Source organism: Protobothrops mucrosquamatus, unplaced genomic scaffold (assembly GCF_001527695.2).
Source record: "Protobothrops mucrosquamatus isolate PMUCROS unplaced genomic scaffold, P.Mucros_1.0 scaffold747, whole genome shotgun sequence".
Classification (NCBI taxonomy): Eukaryota; Metazoa; Chordata; class Lepidosauria; order Squamata; family Viperidae; genus Protobothrops; species Protobothrops mucrosquamatus.
In genome coordinates, this window is record NW_015387018.1 from 45911 (window position 1) to 65812 (window position 19902).

The following is a 19902-nucleotide window of genomic DNA, read 5'->3' on the forward strand; positions in this document are numbered from 1 at the left end:
AGGAGATGACTTGCCTCCCTTATCCTATCAAAGTTACCTGCTCCTCCACCTTTTTGAGTACACCCATGCCACATCAAGGTCTCTAGGAAGCTACCAAAGCAATCAATACAAAAAGAGGGAAGATTCCCTGGAGTCCTACTGAAGAGCAACTTACCTCTAGGAAGGTACCTATCCACTAGACTAAACTGGCTCTCTTTTGACTGTTTACTCCAGTTCTGCATTCTGTTTCCTTGGATTTCTTTTAGAAGTGGTGTCTATCCTTGTTACTCAGATGAATCATTAGAAAACTCTGCCATATTGTATTGATTCACTACATGCTTCACCAGCTGGCTGCTGCTGATAAGCCAAATTCTATAAATTCTATAAAACCTTAGCAGTTTTAAGATTTGTGGACTTCAATTCCCAAAATTCCCCAGCTAACCATGCTGGCTGGGGAATTCTGGGAGTTGAAGTCCACACATCTTAAAGTCACCAAAGTTGAGAAACACTGCCCTAGGAAACTAATTTGACCACCTCTCTAATATTTTCTATCGACAGTGCAAATCCTGTTATGCAAAGGGATTCCAAAACATTAGCTGCAAATAATTCTATCTTCTGCCTGCTTTATAGTATTCCTTTCTTTTGTATTTTTTAGAACTTTCTGTCTTTTATCTTTTAAACATTTTGCATTTTATAAGCCACCCAACAGATGTCTATGAATGTTTGTGTATGCGACTGTATGTTTCTGCAGAACGTATGCACATGTATGCATATATGCTACAATTTCTTTTAATTATATACTTATAATATTTAAAGATGGGAGTGTGATGTTCATAGGCAAGGAGACAAGAAAGCAGCAGCTTTGTACTACTTTATTATTAATTGTTTATTGCAATAATTCTTCCCTTCCAAAGTATTGTAATACATTCAAGACATTAAGCATGACTGCTCCAGGGAAGACATGGTGGACTAAAGATGTCATGGAAAATAGTGCCAATGACCATGATGAAGTGAAGAACCAGCAGGTAGAGTAGCTTTTCAATAATTCTCTCCAGGCCAGGAGACAAGATTTTCCATGTGCTCCAGACAGAGGTGATAGCAAAAATAATAATGTCCAGCAGGTTTGGAGGTCTGGGAGAAAACAGATAAACACTACGTTTCTTTTCTAATAACTTTGGGAAGGTTCCTTTTCTAATCAGTTTTTGAAATTGCTTCTTAACTGCTTTTCAGCTATTAGGAACCTTTGGACTGACATATTTTATAGCAGAGGTCACAACCTTTTTGGTTTGGCAGCCCGGAAAGGGAGGCAGTCACCATTACGAATGCGTGCACACACACAAATGGGCTAGGCACGAGCGCATGTGCATGTGGGGCTGAGCGAGCGTGAGTCCCACAAAAGGGGTGGTGCAAGTGCCAGTGGGATACTTGGGGCAGCGCTAGCATTGGCGGGATACTTCGAATGGAGCTAGTGCCTGAGGAACACTTAGGGCAGTGCAGCACTAGTGCCAGCAGGACGCTCAGGGTGGGGCAGCACTAGCACCAGAGAGATGCTTGGGGTGGTGCTAGTGCTTGCAGGATGCTCAGGGCAGGGCAGTGCTAGCGCTGTCAGGATGCTCATGACAGTACTAGTGCTGGCGGGACACTTGGTGCGGGGCAGCACTGGCCCCAATGGGACGCTTGAGGAGGGGTGGTAGTAGCGCTGTTGGGATGCTCGGACAGCGCTAGTGCCGAGGGACACTCACAGTGATACTAGTGCCAGTGTGGGGGTGAGTGTATGCATACACATGCACTGGCCATCCCTTCACGTGGCCTAGGGCCAAAAGTCATGACCTGGTAGTGGGCCACGGCCCACAGTTTGGGGACCCCTTTTTTACAGCACTGGCTGAGTTTTCTTCAATGCTTTGTGAGGTGGAATGTAGTCTGGATTTTCAGGAGGAGGGGCTGCTTTCCAGAAGGTAAAGAGGCAGTGAAGATTGGAAAGTTTGGTCAATAGGAAGAGAGTTAAAATGGCTCCTCCCTAGCTGTTCCCAGTATATCTGTATTTATGCAAATAGCTGCTTAAATGTGGCAAGATTCTGTCTGTAGGTGAAGAATCTCCTTGATTACTCAGAAGTAATTACCTGTGTTGTTCTTGGGGCTTGACATTAAGGCACTAATTTTAAATAATATTTCTTATGGAAAAATACTTTTTGATTTTAAAAATCATAATGAGATAAGACTTTAAAAATTGGACATTAGAGGGAAATAAGGGGAACTCTAGATTACATTCAAGAATGTAAGGAATGACATGGCAAAAAATGTTACGCTGATGTCTTAATAATTAAAAGGGATATACAAACAACAAACCAAGAAAGTGACCTGGGTAATTTTCCTATACTGGATTTACAAAAGAAGCTTGGAAGAGCTTTAAAGAATGTTATGAGAAATGACAAAAAATTGAAAAGATTTACTGTAAAGTTCTGACATTATTTGAAGGGACTGAGCATTGATGCCTGTCTCTGCTTAAGGAAAGCTATGAGAGCGCCTTTCAGGACTGCCCAGATAGAATTTGTTTTGAAAAGATTGAAACATTTGTTTGGAAATGATTTATGACTAAATGCTGGAGAACTCCCCTATAACTCCATTCCATAAAGACAAATAAGGTGGGCTTCATTTTAAGAAGATGCAGTGCTCTAGGACTTAAGTAACTGACAGGAGGATATAACCATTTGAGTAGAACATTTAGTTGCACAGCTGCCTTAACTTTTAGGGCACAATGTTGGATCAGCCACCTGCAAAATAATATAAATAAGGGACCAAAGTATTGATAAACAGGTACTTGCTTAACAGACTAAGTTCCTGCATTTTTATGTCTGGGGAGATTCTGGTCAAAGACCATAGTATTTTTCAAGTTAGTGTTCAAATGATCTATTATTATTTTTTTACTTTTGAACAAAATAAGACAGCAATCTGTGCAGAACAACTGATGCAGTGGAAAGTAAGATTAGATCATTGGCACAGAAGCCAGCAAATACAGTAGGTTCCCTGTCAATGATTTTGACTGGGAAGAACTTGACATCCTTCAAGATGAGAAATAATACTGTTAATGAAGAAACTGAATAAGAGTGGAAAGCTAGAATGCTGCCTAGTTAACACCCTTAGTAGAAATAATTGAGTCAAAAGGCTTTTTGAACAATATCTGACTTGAAAAAAGATATTTATGTGAAGTCTCATTACTAAATTCAACATCCTGATATCAATATGTAATGTTTTGAAATTGAGTCATTGTTAGTTTTTATCTATAGAATCACAGGCTGAACAGAAGTCCATACATGCAATAGAGTTTTCTGTTGGTGATGTTAATGTACCAACCAACATATTCTTAGAGCTGAAAAATATTGAATAAGGCTCAAATCCCTTCCAGATTCTTGACTACCCAAACTTCATGTGATTGAACAAATGAAGTATATATGCAGAAAACCTCTCTATTGGCTTTCTGGGGAGACTTATTTGTGCGTGGAAATACTGATTCAATAGCTGTCTGGTTTAAGAAAAATATATCAGATATTTCCACACAAATTGATTTCAATACCATTGAAAATAAAATGTCCCTTGGTATGCAATAATAATAATAATAACAACATTGGAAAAATGAAAATTTATCAGCTGAAGAAGTACTAATTTAGAAAATTTTAGAGTGTGCAGAAATTGATAGATTGGTTTTAAAGATAAAAGAGAAAGAAGACTCAGAATATTTTAGAACATGGGATAATTTCTATCAATGGCTAGAAAAACGAGTTAGAGAGAAAGGAATGTGATATGTAATTTTGAATATATATTAGCAAGAAAGCTGTTGAGCAATTAATTAACATATTGTGTATAATAATTAACTATTATCTATTATTGTTTGTTAAACACATGTACCCAGACATTATGCTGTTTGCTAAATATTAAGAATGTTATTTGGAAAAACCCCAACCCTAATCCTAACCCTAACCCAAATCCCAACCCCAACCCCGACCTCACTTATTCCTAACCCTATAAAAACTAATACAATCTATACAAAAAAAAGAAAGAAAGAAAATAAAACAGACTCAAGGAGGATGTACTTATCAAAGCTATTCATCAAGCTAATTATGTGGGACTTTTTTGTTCACAAGTACAGAACAATGAGATGAGTGGGATTGATATAAATTTTTATCTTAAGGTTGAAATCTTTATAACAGTAAGAGAACTGAAAAATCTGTAACTTGTTTAATTCACAATGGCTTAAATAACATGGATACATGGAGTTTTCTCTCCTTTTCACAGAAAATTAGAACTCAAGGTCATCTATTGAATCAAAGGTTGTGTGCCTTATATGTTTGCTGGGAAGGAACAATAGAATATGTTTATTGCCCTCTACTCCAGTCTTGCTAGCTCTTCAAAAATACAATACTGTAAGTCATGAATTACAGTTTTTGCTAGTGAGGATTATTGACCAGAGTGAAACAGAGGAGAATTATTGCCATATTATGATGGCAACAAATAATTTATGAACTAAACTCATGCATTGGTTGATGGTTACAAAAATGTCAGCAAAATCATGTTCAAATGTTCGGTTCTCAGTTATAGGACACAGCCTTTTGATGAAATGTACTCATTTGAGTGCATTAATCTGAGATAGATGAATTAAGAATATCTGTATGTAAATATCTAACAGTATCAGAAATTATACATTATATGACACAAAAGTAGCTTTATTATATTCTTATATCCTAACATTGCTTCAGACAGATTAACAAAACATGGAAACAATACATACCATTCTCATAATAATACTTAAATACAATAATATGAAATTATTTCATGGTGATACCATTTTTGAACCATACAGAGTATATTCTTCAGGAAATGTTTGATTATTGCAACTACTGTATTATAATGTAGAATAAACCATAATATGTTTTCTTTTAAATTATTGAGCTTCTTTTTAGCCTTTGAATTCTTCTATCTGAAAACTGAAAGGCATGATTCATAATGCCTGTAAAACAAATTGTTCTGCCATAAGGTTTTCTAGTATCTTTATATGCTTGATTGTTTAATACGGTTCTCTAAGATTTTTGTCTGTATTCCTGCTCACATTTGCAGATACCAGATCATTTTGCTGCATACTTTGCTCATTTTTTTTTTGTTCTTTGAGCAAGTAGAGAAAAATCTCTAGTGCGATTTAAACAAATAATGCAATTGTTTCCAAGGCATAATTGACAGCAAACAAAGGCATTAAGAAAATAGATTGAATAAACCGATTTTCCACTCGATAGCTTTACAACTTTCTAGTTTGAATATAAGCCAATGTCTTTGAACAGGATTAGTATAGTCAGGGCTTTTTTTCTCATAGAACGCCCAGAATGGAGTTCCAGCACCTTTTTTGGATGGAACCTTGTAGGGTAGGCAAGGCAGGTTGTATGACATGTGTGAGTTCCAGCACCTTTTTTTTTTTTTTTTTAGAAAAAAAGCACTGAGTATAGTGCTTCTTTAGATATTAAACACAAAGGCTTGAAAACAGGTAGGAGCAAGCAGAATTGTCCATAGGGGACTCAATATAGTCACAATGGCCTGTGACTACGTGATAGAAGCTCCACCCCTTTATTGTGTGCTATGTCTATTGATATTTCTAAAGGAACCAAGACTGAGCCACCTAGCCTTTCCCCCATTCTGTATCTTATTTCCCAGACACTGAAATTTTATCCTGGACATTTAAGGGTTTAAGGGTTTAACCTGACTGAAAATACATGTCTCCATACACACAGGCGTCACTGGATAAGAGTACAGTTTATTCTTCACTCACCAGGTTGAGGATGGGATGAACAAAAGAGTTAGCAGGGGCCTATAATGTGAGCAATCAACACACAATGTCATTTTTTATGGCATGTTGAAATCCACCAGGAAGGTGTGAGAGAAATCTGGCACCAAAATATTGATGAAAAGCAAGCTAATTTGGCAAGATACTTTGGATAGAGATATAATACATATTTTAAATAAATACATAAATGATTCAAAGTTTTCTGAATAGGCTGATTCAGTGTCATTTAATGTAAAACACTAACTGTGCTTTAAGCTTTGTTAAACCTTAATTACATCAAAAGCGAAAGTTGGTGAAAAATTATTGCACTGCTGTTAGCTGGAAGCTGACTCTCTACTTAAGGATGACAAAAAAACTCCATTCTGGGGTTGTGATTTTCATTAACATATAGGGATATTTTAATAAAAGTTACAAAATTAAAGCTGAAAAAGCAGGCAGGCAGGTCATTTCTGGCTGAGATGTCCAAAGATTATATTACTATTCAAAGAAACTTACAATTACTTGCATTGGTAAATTGGTGCAGCAATGATTCCATTTTCTTAAGCATCTTTACTGATCTCAGATTATCCTGGTCTTAACAGAATATCTACTAAATTTGTATTCTTATAAATGTAATCTAGAGCACACAGAATCAATCCATAACACTGTATAAAAAAACTCAGTTTCAGCTGGAGAATGTTTTTTCTGCTGTAATGCTATACTGCCATCTGATGGGTAAACATAAAACTGCACCAAAAAAGAATTAATGGCAAGAATTAATCCAAAATGTCCATATTTACCTTGCAGAATTGATTGTCGTGCTGAATACATCCAATGCGCTAAGTATACAAGTATGCTTGAATGTTGTAAATAGTGTAAAATAAAGAGTGGGAGGTTTCAATACTGTGTATTTGCTTACAGTGAAGATAATAAAGAGATTCTCACACATTTTGAAAAGGGGAGATTTTTAAAATTTCTATATTGTAGCCCCATTTATGCATGTTTAAAATAAGGGAATAAATGTAGCTTGCAGATAGGCTCACATGAAGTCCTTATGGCTATCTGGTTAACTGAATTATCTGATTCACAATATTGTCGTGCTCTTTTCAGCCCACCTTTTTCCTTCCAGAAAAGTTATTAGGGGCACAACTGTAGGAGATGATCAGGCTGAGCTTGAGGGAAGGGTCAAACATGTCATAAGTCACGAGTCCCTTTGTGCCCACAAGAAATCTAAGTCCATCCCACCTTGAATTCCTTCTACCTTTATTTACTACCAATTTCCTTTGGCCATTAGTAGTTCAGATTCTTGTAAAGCGCTTAAGCTTGAAATAAATCTTTATACTCATTTGAACTGCCTGGATTTCCCGATTTCTCCGCTGCTTGACAAGAGCGAAAGGGGATCAGTGGATTATTAGGCAATAGCATCAGAACTGAAGAACCAATTATTTCTTTCTCTGATTAGCAGCCCTAATTTTTTCTTCTTGTAAAAGAAATTCATCTCAGGACATTTTAGAACTCCTTTTTAGTTTTGAGGTTAGTTTAGTATTGCTAATTGGCAGAAGCAGACAACTTTTTGTTCAATATATTTTCTTTCCCTTATTGCCACTGTGAAAAAAGTGTTCCAGTTGGAGCTCTCATAGAGTTTAATTGAAATGTGGGACCTCAGAGAACTGCAGATGGCAGGAGACATGATAGTATAATGAAAGAGAGAGAAATTATGCAGATCTCATAACAGATCAGTCTAAGAGTGTGGTGTTTCATGCAAGAGAATTATTCTCAATTTTTCTCTCCTTTGAAGAAGCCAATACAATTGATTTTCTCCCCCATCAGACAGAAGACAGGCTAGAGGAAAATACAGAACTAATGTTTAGCCCAGCTTCATGATGAGCATTTGGATGCATTTTATAGTCTGGATGCACAGCTGATTGGCACTTCAATGCTGTCCCCAGATGGCAGGCAGTTTGGTGCTGGACAGTCTCTCTGGCTGAAGGAAAAGACCTTTGGAAGTCACACACACACACACACACACACACAAAGCAACTGATTGGCTGCTGCTGGAAGTTCTCTGAGGAACTTCCTGTCAATTCTTTCTCCACCTGGCTTTCCTTTAATTAAAGGCTGATGAGAAGGTCCATGTGGAGGAGTTGGGACAGAATAAGTAGTAAGGGAGAGAAAAAGAGAAAGAACACAACAAAAGCAGGTCATTAGAATGACACCCACTACAGTAAATTGTGCTTTTTTCTCTTTGTTCTTTCTTTTTTAATGGGTTGGCATATATTACTACACAGTAGTGAGGATACATTATACTCACTGCTTTACTATTATTTCCTATATTATGCTATTTTCTATTAAATAATCTAGGTGGTGGTTCCTACATTTAGACAATCTTCCCTCAAACAAAGAGGTGAAGGCATAGCATAGATATCTCCTTCACTTCTGCAAAATCGTATAATGATCATATTAGTCCAGAAGGTCAAATTTAAGAACTTGAATTAATATGATAATATTAGCCCAAAGTTCAAATTCTGCTGTGCCCATATAATTTAGTCTGAATCCCTGGAAAGAAGATACTTATAATTTCATATATTTTGTAATGTTAAAAGGAAGCCGATCTCTTCAGCTCCTGAGCCTTCACTAACAGTGCCATTGAACAGGAATCTGGGGCCTTATCAATCAGCAAAAGCTCTTCTGATGTTAATATGAAAGCCATTTCCCTGCGTTAGCACTTTTTTAATGGGGTGAATTTCTCCATTGAATTTCTCCGGTGGAGGCATATAAGCAAACGGCAACGGCCTCTAGGGTCAACTTAGCAGGATGTGATTTTCTAATTATAAATATCTAGTCTCCATCCTAAAGATTGCCTTTCTTAATAAATGCAAACTGGGATAAACTAGAGAACTACCTGTCACAATTCATTGGGCTTATCCAGAAGCTGGTCTTATATTAGCAGGCGACTTTAATGCCAGATCAGGAACCAATGATAATGCCCCCCTTTCTTAGTTTAACAGTCCTATTTCTGCACTAAGAGGTAATTCCAAAGGCCAGCTATGCCATTCCACCTTCAAGGGCATTAATTTAGCAGAATGGTGCCTACAATGCATTGTCAAAAGATTTTAGTAGCTTTGCATACTAGATGGGGACTGGATGGTGACCTTATTGACTGTTAGCTGGGGAAAAAAGTTTTGATGTTTTTAATTATTTATGAAGTTACTATAGCCATGGATAGAGTGGAAAGTGGAAAAAAATATCAGGAAGAAGACAACAATTATCCTCTTCTGCAATACTGCCGAGAAAACTGTACGATTGCATGAAGCCAGACATCAGGTTTAACTTGCTAGTATGTTACTTTGTACTATGCACGCCTATTTTGAAGTAAATCTCACTGAGTTCAGTTGGAATTACTCCCAGCTCAGGTAATTGTGTATGAGGTAGAATAGGGAACAAGGGCTATGTGCAAGGGTCAAGAAAATAGCATATTTGATGAGATTGGAATGCCCCCAACTCTACTGGCCTTTTATAAGGCCCTAAAGACTTGGCTCTGTGTGTCAGGGCTTCAGTCCCTGAATTTGTGAAAGAACCCATCTCCAGGCTATGTTAGTGATGTTGATTGTGGTGTTTTCTTCAGCTTCTATGCACTTTAATTTTTATATGAATGATGTAACTGTGTTTTACTTGATATTGTTCACTTCCTGGAAGGACTTGTTGAGATGGGCAGCTACATAAACTGACTAATAAAATAATAAATAATATGGCTGGATGCCCTGTAAAAGCTTATGTCCTAGAATATCACTGGACCATTTTTTTTTAGCAAGAGATTATAGCCCAGTGGTATAGGCAGTATATGATCATGAAATTCCCGTCATATCTAGTAGCAAAATAAAAACATTTCTCAGACAGTGTAACAAATTCAGGAACAGATTATTTTCCTAAGCCAGATTCCTAACTTCCTCTTTGGGTCTGTCTCTGATATCTGCTCAGCATTCTTTTAAATCACATGAACCAAAAATGAATCACTCCAGAGACTTTCTGAAAGAATTAGTTCAATGATACAGAAAATATTTAATCAATATCTTCAAGTATCATAATTAGAACAATGGGCAACAGAATTAGATTTTGTATACCTCAAATCAATGGAGTTAATGAAATGGTGTATTGATTCCAAAAGAGAATGTGGTGGGATAAATTATAACTACAAACTGCTAAATATTCATAGATGTACAATGATGTATTTTACTCTTTCTAACTTTCAGATTATTTGATACTTCAATTCTCCAATTTCCCCCATACTAGCTCTGAATTGTGGGGCATCATCAGATCCAGTAAAAGCCTATATCATTTCAAATTGCCCAACAAGGTTCACTTTAGGCACTGAGAATTACCAAGGATACATGTAAGAGGGGCAAAAAAAGTTCAATGAGGCATTAATGAGTTCAATACTTAGTGATATTTTGGGGGTTCGCCATAAAGCTATTGTCTGACTACAGTGGTAACCATAAAAAAATATGTCTCCTTGTGGGATGACAAGACTGAATGTTACAAAGACTTAGGTCTATGTACAAAGAGATGGGACAGACACACCATTCATTCTCACTTGATGAAAAGAACAGAAAAAGACAGCCCTATTGTGCATTGAAATATCACTGCAGACATTTCTACATTCCTTTTTTCTCCCACAACTTTAAAACTATCCATCACCATTGTCTGTTCTTTGGCTACATCTGCTATACTCCCTATATTTTGTCTTACTGCTTTCCATATCCCTCCCCACATGCTTTCCTCAGTGGTAGTTGAGCTCAGCCTTGTGTCATCCTTTGTCAAGCGAGCTACTTTGTCTGGCTCATGATAAGATATATTTATCAAAAAAACACTATTGGATCATCTGGCAAGCACAATGAATTTTGCCAATCTCCTAGACCCAGCAAATAAATCAGATGAACTGGAGCTGTAATTGCAGGCAGGCTGAAGATAAATGCCTTTTCTGTCAACTGCATGGACCAAGCTGAATTGTGACCCTGCTTTTAGCGCATAGTATCTTTACAGCTCAGATTGAACTAAGAATATCAGGAAAATCGATGTTTGAATATCCCTGTTCCAAAGTGAATGTTGTTTGTCTTTCAAATCTTAAAAACTTTAATTAGCACACTGTGAAATTTCATCTTTTCCAATGAGAATAAGTCCAACTTTCTTAATCTTTCCACATGATTTCAATCTTTGAAGCTTTCCTTCCCTCTGATTGTGTTCTGCTGCATTAATGATAGAATAAAACATGAATAAACATTAAAATGCTTGGATCTTAGAATTTCAATTCCACCTCATTAATTTTGATATTTTATAAACTATACATATTTGCTGCCCTGAATTCCTAATATTCTGAATGCAGATAGTATTCTGCAAAAATAATAATTGGAAGTTGGCAGGACTGATTTTGTTCTCAGGCTTAGCATACCCTTTCAATTGTTTTCATTAAATTGGACAGAAATTTCTGACAAAAGTTCCCTGCTAATACCTTCCTTTTGAATTTAACTAACAAATGGAAAGCCAGGAAGCTCCTCAGTTTTCTTATGACCAAATGAATACAAGAACATTTCATCTATAAATATAAAAATTGTGTTCTTCGTTATTCAACTGAATGAGAGCTGATAAATACAGAAAAAACTCTCTACCTGGCATAATTTTATACCCTATCAGGCCATTACTTTACCCAGCTCAGTATTATCTGTATTTGTTTGTTCTCCAGGATTTTAAAGTGGTGATTTTCCCAATTCCAAGTGTTCAGGGCTGAACCTGGAATATGAATTTTACCAGTAAGAAACTATTTCAAATGTAAAAATAAGGAAGGAACATTCTATCACATGTAGTGGCTGTGCCCTAAAGCAAAGAGCTATTGGGAGCGGATAAGGAACTGGATACAGGAGATAACTAAGGTACAAATTGAATTCAAACCTGAACTATTTCTTTTGGGTATAATAAATTTAAAGATGGAAAAACAACTCCAATATATCATTATACATATATTGACAGCAGCCTGCATAGTATATGCCCAGTGTTGGAAGGGTGAAAACATACCTACAAACAATATGATTATGTACAAAATTCTTGAATGCGCGGAAATGAATAAACTTACGCTAGAATTAAAAGACAAGGAGGCAACAGAATTTTATGAAATTATGGAACAAATGTTATGATTGGCTAGAACAAAGAAAGAAAAAGACATGATTACTGATGTAAATAAATTGTAAATAATATTTATGAGATGTATAACACAGTTCTGTTAAGGGAAAATAAAAATGTATTTTTTAGTTTTATTTTTGTTGTATAGTGAAAAAAGGAAAAATAAAAATTTTTAAAAAAGAAACTATTTCAAAACTGTAAAAACAAATAGAAAAGGCTGGTGTAGATATATTCTTCAGGAAAGCATTTTAATGTTATTTTGGGCTCCTGCAAAATCTTGAAAACTATAATGCTAGTCTCGGCCTTAGTTAAAAGGAAATCTCTTTGAAATGCTCTCTTACCACATTTTTCACTGAATTGCCTTTAAGCCTTGTCCATCATTTTCCCACAGTTCCAAAAAATTGAGAAAATAATTTCTTAAGACCATGTTTTCTATTCAATTAGTTGCACTACAAGAAAAGTACAATATGTGTACAAGAAGAAGGACAACACAATCAACTAACTGAATTGACACAAAGTCCATCTATCAACCCCAAAACACTTATATTTATATAGCTATTTTACCCTGTGCATAAAAGCATTTCCCTCTTCCCATATTTCAGCAGGTTTAAGGATGCTAGTATATTTAAAAATTTAATTACATCTATAAATCAGAAGCCCCTAGGCACATCTTCCCCAAGCATCCAATACTGTGAATGGAATCTTGAGCAAGTACAGACAAACACCAATGTGCAGAAACTCTAGCCAAACAGTTTTGACTATGTGACCAGAATGCAGCAAAGGTGACCCTTAGCAAGGTTGCATTGTGAAATGTCAGACAATTAGCATACATTTTAGCAAAAGACGAAGTGTTTTTTAACTCCAAAATAAAATGATGAAAACTTCACTTTTGTAATCTGACAAGGGCATGTTTAACGGTTAAAAATGTAGGTCAAAGCAAAATAATAGTTCAAAAAGTGGTGTTAAAACATAGGCATGCCTAAAAAAAGCAAACATCTGAAAAAGATGGAAACCAGATCCTCCAGCTGCACTTATTGAAGAATTGGAATCCGCTGGATTCTCTTACCAAGTAAGTACACAGTCATCTGTCTGAGGGTCATTGTGGGTTATTCCAAATTACTCCTGTTCAAAACCTGGGAAGCATGCTGCCAAAGAGCTGGCTTTAGCAGCAAAGTCAGCTGTTTGTCAAGAGGAGAGAAAAAAACCACCCCATCGCTCAGTACACCATTTTCTGAAGACTTTTTTGGAAGCTTCACCAAGTTATTCAATATTGTTGACAGAGGAATCAGTCCAAAGGCAAACAGTAGTGGGTGATAGTGAGTCTCCTTGAAAGAGAGTGTTGAAAGAAAAGTCATCATCAGGGTTCAGTCCAAGCCAGGAATAAACAAAATGGAGACTGCTTTAGAAAGACTGTAGTTTATTGAAGAGCAGAAGTACAAAACATGTATCTCTGGGCCAGATGTTGCTGAAAGTGGTGGGTTTTTATACCTTCCTGGGCTTTTGTGTTTGGAGTTGTTCCTGTGGAATGAATTTTGACCTGAGGTTCAGTGTGCCCTTCTGGTATTCTAATGGTGGTGGGTTAATCCTATTATGTCGTAAAGGTCATGTCCTGCTTCCCTGGGGCTATGGCTGCTGACTATGTCCTGTGTTGGATTTTTTGAGTGAGGGGTTGTTGGTTCTAGGATTTGTTTTTCTAATCCCATCAGCTCTAAGGTTCCTGGCTCCAGTCTTTCTGAAAGGATTATCAAATCTGCATTTCTACAGAGCTGGTTTCAGCTTGGGGCAGAGAGACTTGTGGGGGGGGGAGTGGATTTATGCCTAAGATTTTCTATTATTCCTTTGGGGAAATATATTCTGCTTTTTTAAAATATCCCCCAAAATATTTCTCTGTGTGTGTATGTGTGTATGTGCTGTCTTCATACAAGAATCATCTCTTGATATTAACCTGTCCCAATCTCGCACCATTGAGCAGATTGTGCCAATCAATATTTACATAAAGCTTCTGATGTTTCTAGTGGTTTCTGTAATTTCAAGGCACTTGATTATGCAATCAAGAGGCAGGGAATCAAATACTTACTTATAATCAGCCCATGCTACATTCAAATTGATCTTCCTTCTCTTGCAGTTTTTCCAAAACCATCTTGTCAAATAGGAGCTATTTTTTTGTTCCTCTGTTGTTTGGGCAGTTTCCTTTGTGCTTAGGAGGAAAGAACTTGTTTTCAACTAGATGCTGTTAGACTACATCAGCTACCACACCAATTAGCAATATGAAAGTTGTTGGTAAGCAGGTAATTTGATCTGTATAGCCTGGGGCTGTCCTTTTTGTTTATTGTTATTGTTGTTAATTAAATGTATGCTGTCCAACTTTCCATGACTTGGGTGGTTCATAACAATAGAGATTATGTGCAAATGTACACTGATTAAGGATGACAGCTAGCTGTAATTACTCCCAAATGTGAGCAGCAAACTTGTATCTTGTTCTGACGCCTGGTGACAGGATTGGCAAAACAGATATCATATACACAAGGAACATAGAATGGGTGAAAACTCGTCACTAAAGTTTGAGCAAAGTGATCATGGCTTGGAGGCATAAAACACCTTGTTAGATGATTCTGTTTTTATGGCTGAGGATTGTGCTGCAGGTGCTACCATAGTAAGGGAGGACAATTCCTCTGCTATTGCTGAATTGCCCACATGTGTGACAATTCATGTGAGAACTGTTGTCTTATCAGTGCAACTAAGGGACATATTCTTTGAATAATCAATGGTGGTATAGACCATCCACATCAATGGGCTAAGCACTGGTTACTTCTGGCCTCATTAAGGTCTAGTTATAATTTTGTTTGTTTAGAATTGTTTTGTATGTTTTATATACAGTGTGTATGTTTTCAAATAATCCTTATCAAAGGGATAAGTAGTGTATGGCCCATTTAACAAGACTTAGTGCGAATGCTATAGATATTCATGTCTGTTGGGGAGAGCTGCTTCTCCTCCTCTACCATTGTTCCTCTCTTTAATAAATATCACCATACAATACTTGGATCATCCTACGCCTTGTTGCCAATAGACACACCATAACATTATTGCTCTTTTATCATAACATGCTAATGTTCTCAGGTAGACTGAGGTAGAGGAGAAAGAAGTGTGGAAAGAAATAGGAAAGAAAACACAAAAGGCTCATGCAAATAAATAAATATGAAGCCGTTAGGAAACCAACCGCCACTCTGATGAAAGGGCATGAAAAGAGACAGGTGAAAAGGACTGTCAGAACCAAGTTAGAGATGGACAAGGTGGAGAGAATGGAACAATTATCTTCTGAAAGAGGGAGCATGCCTTCATATTAGGCCTCAATTCTGTGAGCAACAACTAATATTCTATCCTTACATACATGATGCTGAAGTGCATATTAGGCAAAGCAGGCAAACTGAAGCTGCCTAGTGCCCCTGGAAGGGAAGGAGATAACAAGATAGTAGGTTATTATCTCTTGTGTTCTGTGAAAGAAATCAATATATGGGTGCAGCAAAGGACATTGGTGACATTACAAAGTCCTAGTATCAGGAAAAGGCTTGAAGTATCCTTAGAACTGCAAAATGTAGAGGCATCAATAAGTCCATAATCAGCATGTCAATAAAAGATAATTTGTAACATCTATCTCCAAACTTTTTGGTTCTTTATTTAGGTGGACATTTCTCCCACAACTATGGAGAAATATCATTTGGCTTCTCTCAGACATTATATCCATAGCATCTCATCCTCTTAGACACTGGTGTTTAGTTCCTTGTTTTATTTTGATTTGTCTGTTTCTTACTTTTCTAAGAAATAAGCTCAATTATTTGGCATTATTGCATGTAAATTGCTTTGATATTTCCAGTGCTTTGTTTCTCCTATCCCCAGCCCAAAAGGAAGCTATAGAATACAGGGGTCCATTAATGAAATTATAATTATGCAGGTTACACGAAATATATTGGTCAAATTAGATAAAAATCTGTGGTCTGCCTTTTGCACACTTGAGTTGCTGGAATACATGTTTACAGATATGAAAGGGCTGGGAAAAAAATTGAATAAAAGGCTCATATTCCCAAATGAAGTAGTGTACATTGTCTCCTATGCCTGTGGCACGTTAAGGAGCCCTGGTGGTACAGTAGTTAAAGTGCAGTATTGCAGGCAAACTCTGCCCACAGCCTGTAGTTTGTTCCTGACAGGGCCCAAGATTGACTCAGTCTTCCATCTTTCTGAGATCGGTAAACTGAGGACTCAGATTGTTGGGGGTAATGTGCAAAATAATATTTACATTGTAAACTGCCCAAGGAGTGCTGTAACATAGGAGTCCCAATCCTTGGCAACTTTAAGACTTGTGGACTTCAACTCCCAGAATTCCTTAGCCAGCAATAGCCTAAAGCTATTAGTATTGCTGTCATCATGGCAAAAGTACAGAAAAAGTCCTACTGTAGATTGGACAATACTTAATGTGTTGCAATAGCTAAACCTGGCATAATTTATTTTCTTTTGTTCTTTTAAAAATAGCCAGGAAAGTTAATGATCATGGCTTCTTCTAATTGTCTCTAACCAAAGAAAGAGAGAGAGGACCTTTAGCTACATAAAGTTATAAGCATTCTTTTGAAGGCTGTTAGGTATCAATGTATCCTGTTAAAATCCTGAAGTGTGAGCCAAGGAATTTAGGATAGTAACGAGGTCATGTTTTCCATAAAGCAATGTTTCCTTTTTCACACAGGTTCAAAAGTTAGTGGAAGTTGATGAGATAGATTGTAGTAGCTCTGCAAAACTGCAGGTCTACCGTTGGTCAATCCAAAGTCACCATATGGTGCATCACATGTATTTCTAAAGAAATATTTTCCTCTTTCCTTCCTGGACAAACGAAGCCCCATCCGCGGGATGCAGGCAGCACATGAAACCAATACACGAGGCACCTAGGAAAGAGAATGAAACAACAATGAAGTTCTGTTACTCTCTCTCTCTCTCTGTGTGTGTGTGTGTGTGTGCGTGTGTGTGTGTTTGTGTGTGTGTGTGTAACTGGTCAAGATGTATGTATGTGGCCAGAGGACATTTTGCCCTCTCAATCCTGACAGCACTATTGCATTAATTCAATTTTGGTGCCACATACATAATATGCCTCCTTTAACTCTCTTTCTAATTGTCTGCTAACCCTAACTGCCCTTCCAGCCTTCTTTTCTTCTAATAGATGAAGATAGGAATGGCAATATCTTCATTTTATTGTTGCAGCTTTATGCAATTCACCTTTTCAAAAAAAGAACAAGCAATTGACAATAATTCTGCTTACCTCCCCTGGCCTAGAGACAGAATATTTGGCTGAGCCAGAGACTCTGCTGAAACGGTCCATTTGACCTACCCTTCTGAGTCCCCTGGTGGCATTAAAAAAGAGGAAAAGCCACAAGAGCCAGCAAATAAGTGAGGGCACACTGTTTCTAATGTAATTGATGAGAGGATATGAATGTGACCCAGGGAAAAAAAAAAGGGTCACATTTCTGAAAATGGCCCAATTTAAAATCAAGCAGGCATAGCTCCCAAAGGCATTTTTTGGATTCAGTTGTAACTCGTTTGCCAATCGAATACTTATATTGCATTTGGCATTTGCTAATGTATTCTCTGAATTGACTCAACTCTAGAAATACAATAGTAATAAGTCAGCTCTTGAAAAAGTTAAGATGAAATATTTTGGATTCAGCATAATTTTGAATTTTAAAAAAGCCTTCTTGCTTGTTCCTATTAACCCTCCAACCCAGGGGTAGTCAACCTTGGCTCTTTTATGACTCGTGGACTTCAACTCCCAGAATTCCTGAGCCAGCTAAGCTGGCTCAGGAATTCTGGGAATTGAAGTCCACGAGTCATAAAAGAGCCAAGGTTGACTACCCCGACTCCAACCCATGGAAGTTCAAGGTTCAGTTCCTTTGAACTTGAAGTATCTCCTTGTGTGTCTTGAACTGTCCTCTGAAACTCATTATAGATGAAAGAAACTTTGCTGCTTTTTTCCGTTGTGACAAATAATACTTTTAAAAACTCAAATGGTATTTTCAGAATTCTGAATTAATACTAAGTTTATGATTAACACTGATACCTTGACAATTTTTTCTAATGCCTTTTCCATACAATTTGGGGAAGATATGTGGCATAAGTTAGGAGGGGTAGAAAATCCTGTTGCACTGCTTTAAATCTAAATGTCAATGATGTAATAGGTTTCTACACCAAATGTAAATGGGGGTAGTAAATTGATAATTATTGGAACCATAGTATTAATTTTGAATTCTAAAATTAAGTTTAATTTATGCCACGTATATATTTTCCCCCTTCTCTACTAGGTTACAGACTTTTCAGATGTGCCAAATTGCACTGATACTTCAAAAAATGTTTATTTTCTTTAATCTTTTTCAAGTTTTTAATGGAAATACTAAGAATAGGCTTTTCTTTTTTAAAAAAAAAAAAAAAAGTAAGGAAACTCCACACTGTACTGATGCAATTAATTCCTAAATAGGTTAGGAAGATACCATGCTGTCAGAGACCATTTTTTCTGCCAAAAGAGATAAGGTCTTTTCTTGTAGGGTTTCAGGGCTATAGAATCCACTCCATGAGGTACTTTATTAGCCCCTATTGTACATTTTTAAAACAAATATCAGAATGCGCCTTCACCAAGCTAGATATTAATTGATAAACAATTTCACTGAATAACAGAATAACACTCTCCATTTAAATGTTTTAATTTTACATGTATGTTTTTATTTTTTAGCCACCTATCAAAATAGAGAGATATGGTATAAACCAACCAACCAACCAACCCAACATATATACAACTAGTTGTAACTTAACAACTACCCTTTTAACAACCATTTGAAGTTACAATGGTTCTGGAAAAAAATATCTTCATGACCAATTCTTGATCTTTCAATCACTGGAGTATGGTCACATGATCAAGGTTTTGATGCAATTGTAGCAGCATGCCACAATCATGTGATTGCCATTCTCACACTTCACAACCAAATTCTAACAAGCAAAATCAATGAGGAAGCTAGCAGTAAAACCACAAGTTGTAATCACATGGTATCACACTTAATGGCCTGCGATTATTTGCTTATAGACTATGGCAGAATTGAAGTCATAAATCCATTGTGGTCACATGATGCTTCACTTAATGACTGTGTTACTTAATGATTGCTTTGGAATTGCCAATCCCAGTTGTGATAATTAAGCTAAGCATGTGACCACAATGGACTTATGACTTCAATTCTGCCATAATCAATAAGCGAATCATTAAGTAAGGATTATCTGTATAGTTTAGCCTAGCCAAGTTTAGCATAGTGTGACACGTACACACTTTATAGTATACTATTTCATTTCCTGTGCTAATATCTAGGCTGTGCTGAAATTCATCCTTTCTTTCCCATTTTGGCTTTTTGAACTGGTGGATATATTTTGGAAATTTTGTTGCAGCACTTTCATAAAATGGACGCTGTGAAGGACTGCTTATTCACAAAATCTATATCATGAGTCATAAACTACTATGGTTGTAGCCCCAAAAGGCCCAATTCAATGTGGTTGGGATCAATTTAGGACTGAGTTTAAGCAAGCTGAATAGTTTTCATCCTCCCTGCCTTTATTCAAATCTCTCAATGAATCTGAAATTTGATTTGAAGTTCTTTTTTTCTATTGCTGTTTCAAGCTCTGCTGTGCCACAGATGGTATTTCCAGTGCTTGTTTTGTATAAAATATCTTTAAGAGGAAGGAAGGATTGGATGGGATAATTAATAGATCTGCCTTCAACTTTAAGTAATTCTACTGATTACCATTAGCCATTCCAATTGCAGCCTTCTGGAATAGTATCAGGGCATTGAAAGATGGCGGAAAAGAATTTCTCCCGCCAATCAGAAAACCAGGAGAAGCAGGGCAGAAATGGGACTCAGGCAAATGTAAGTGCAAAA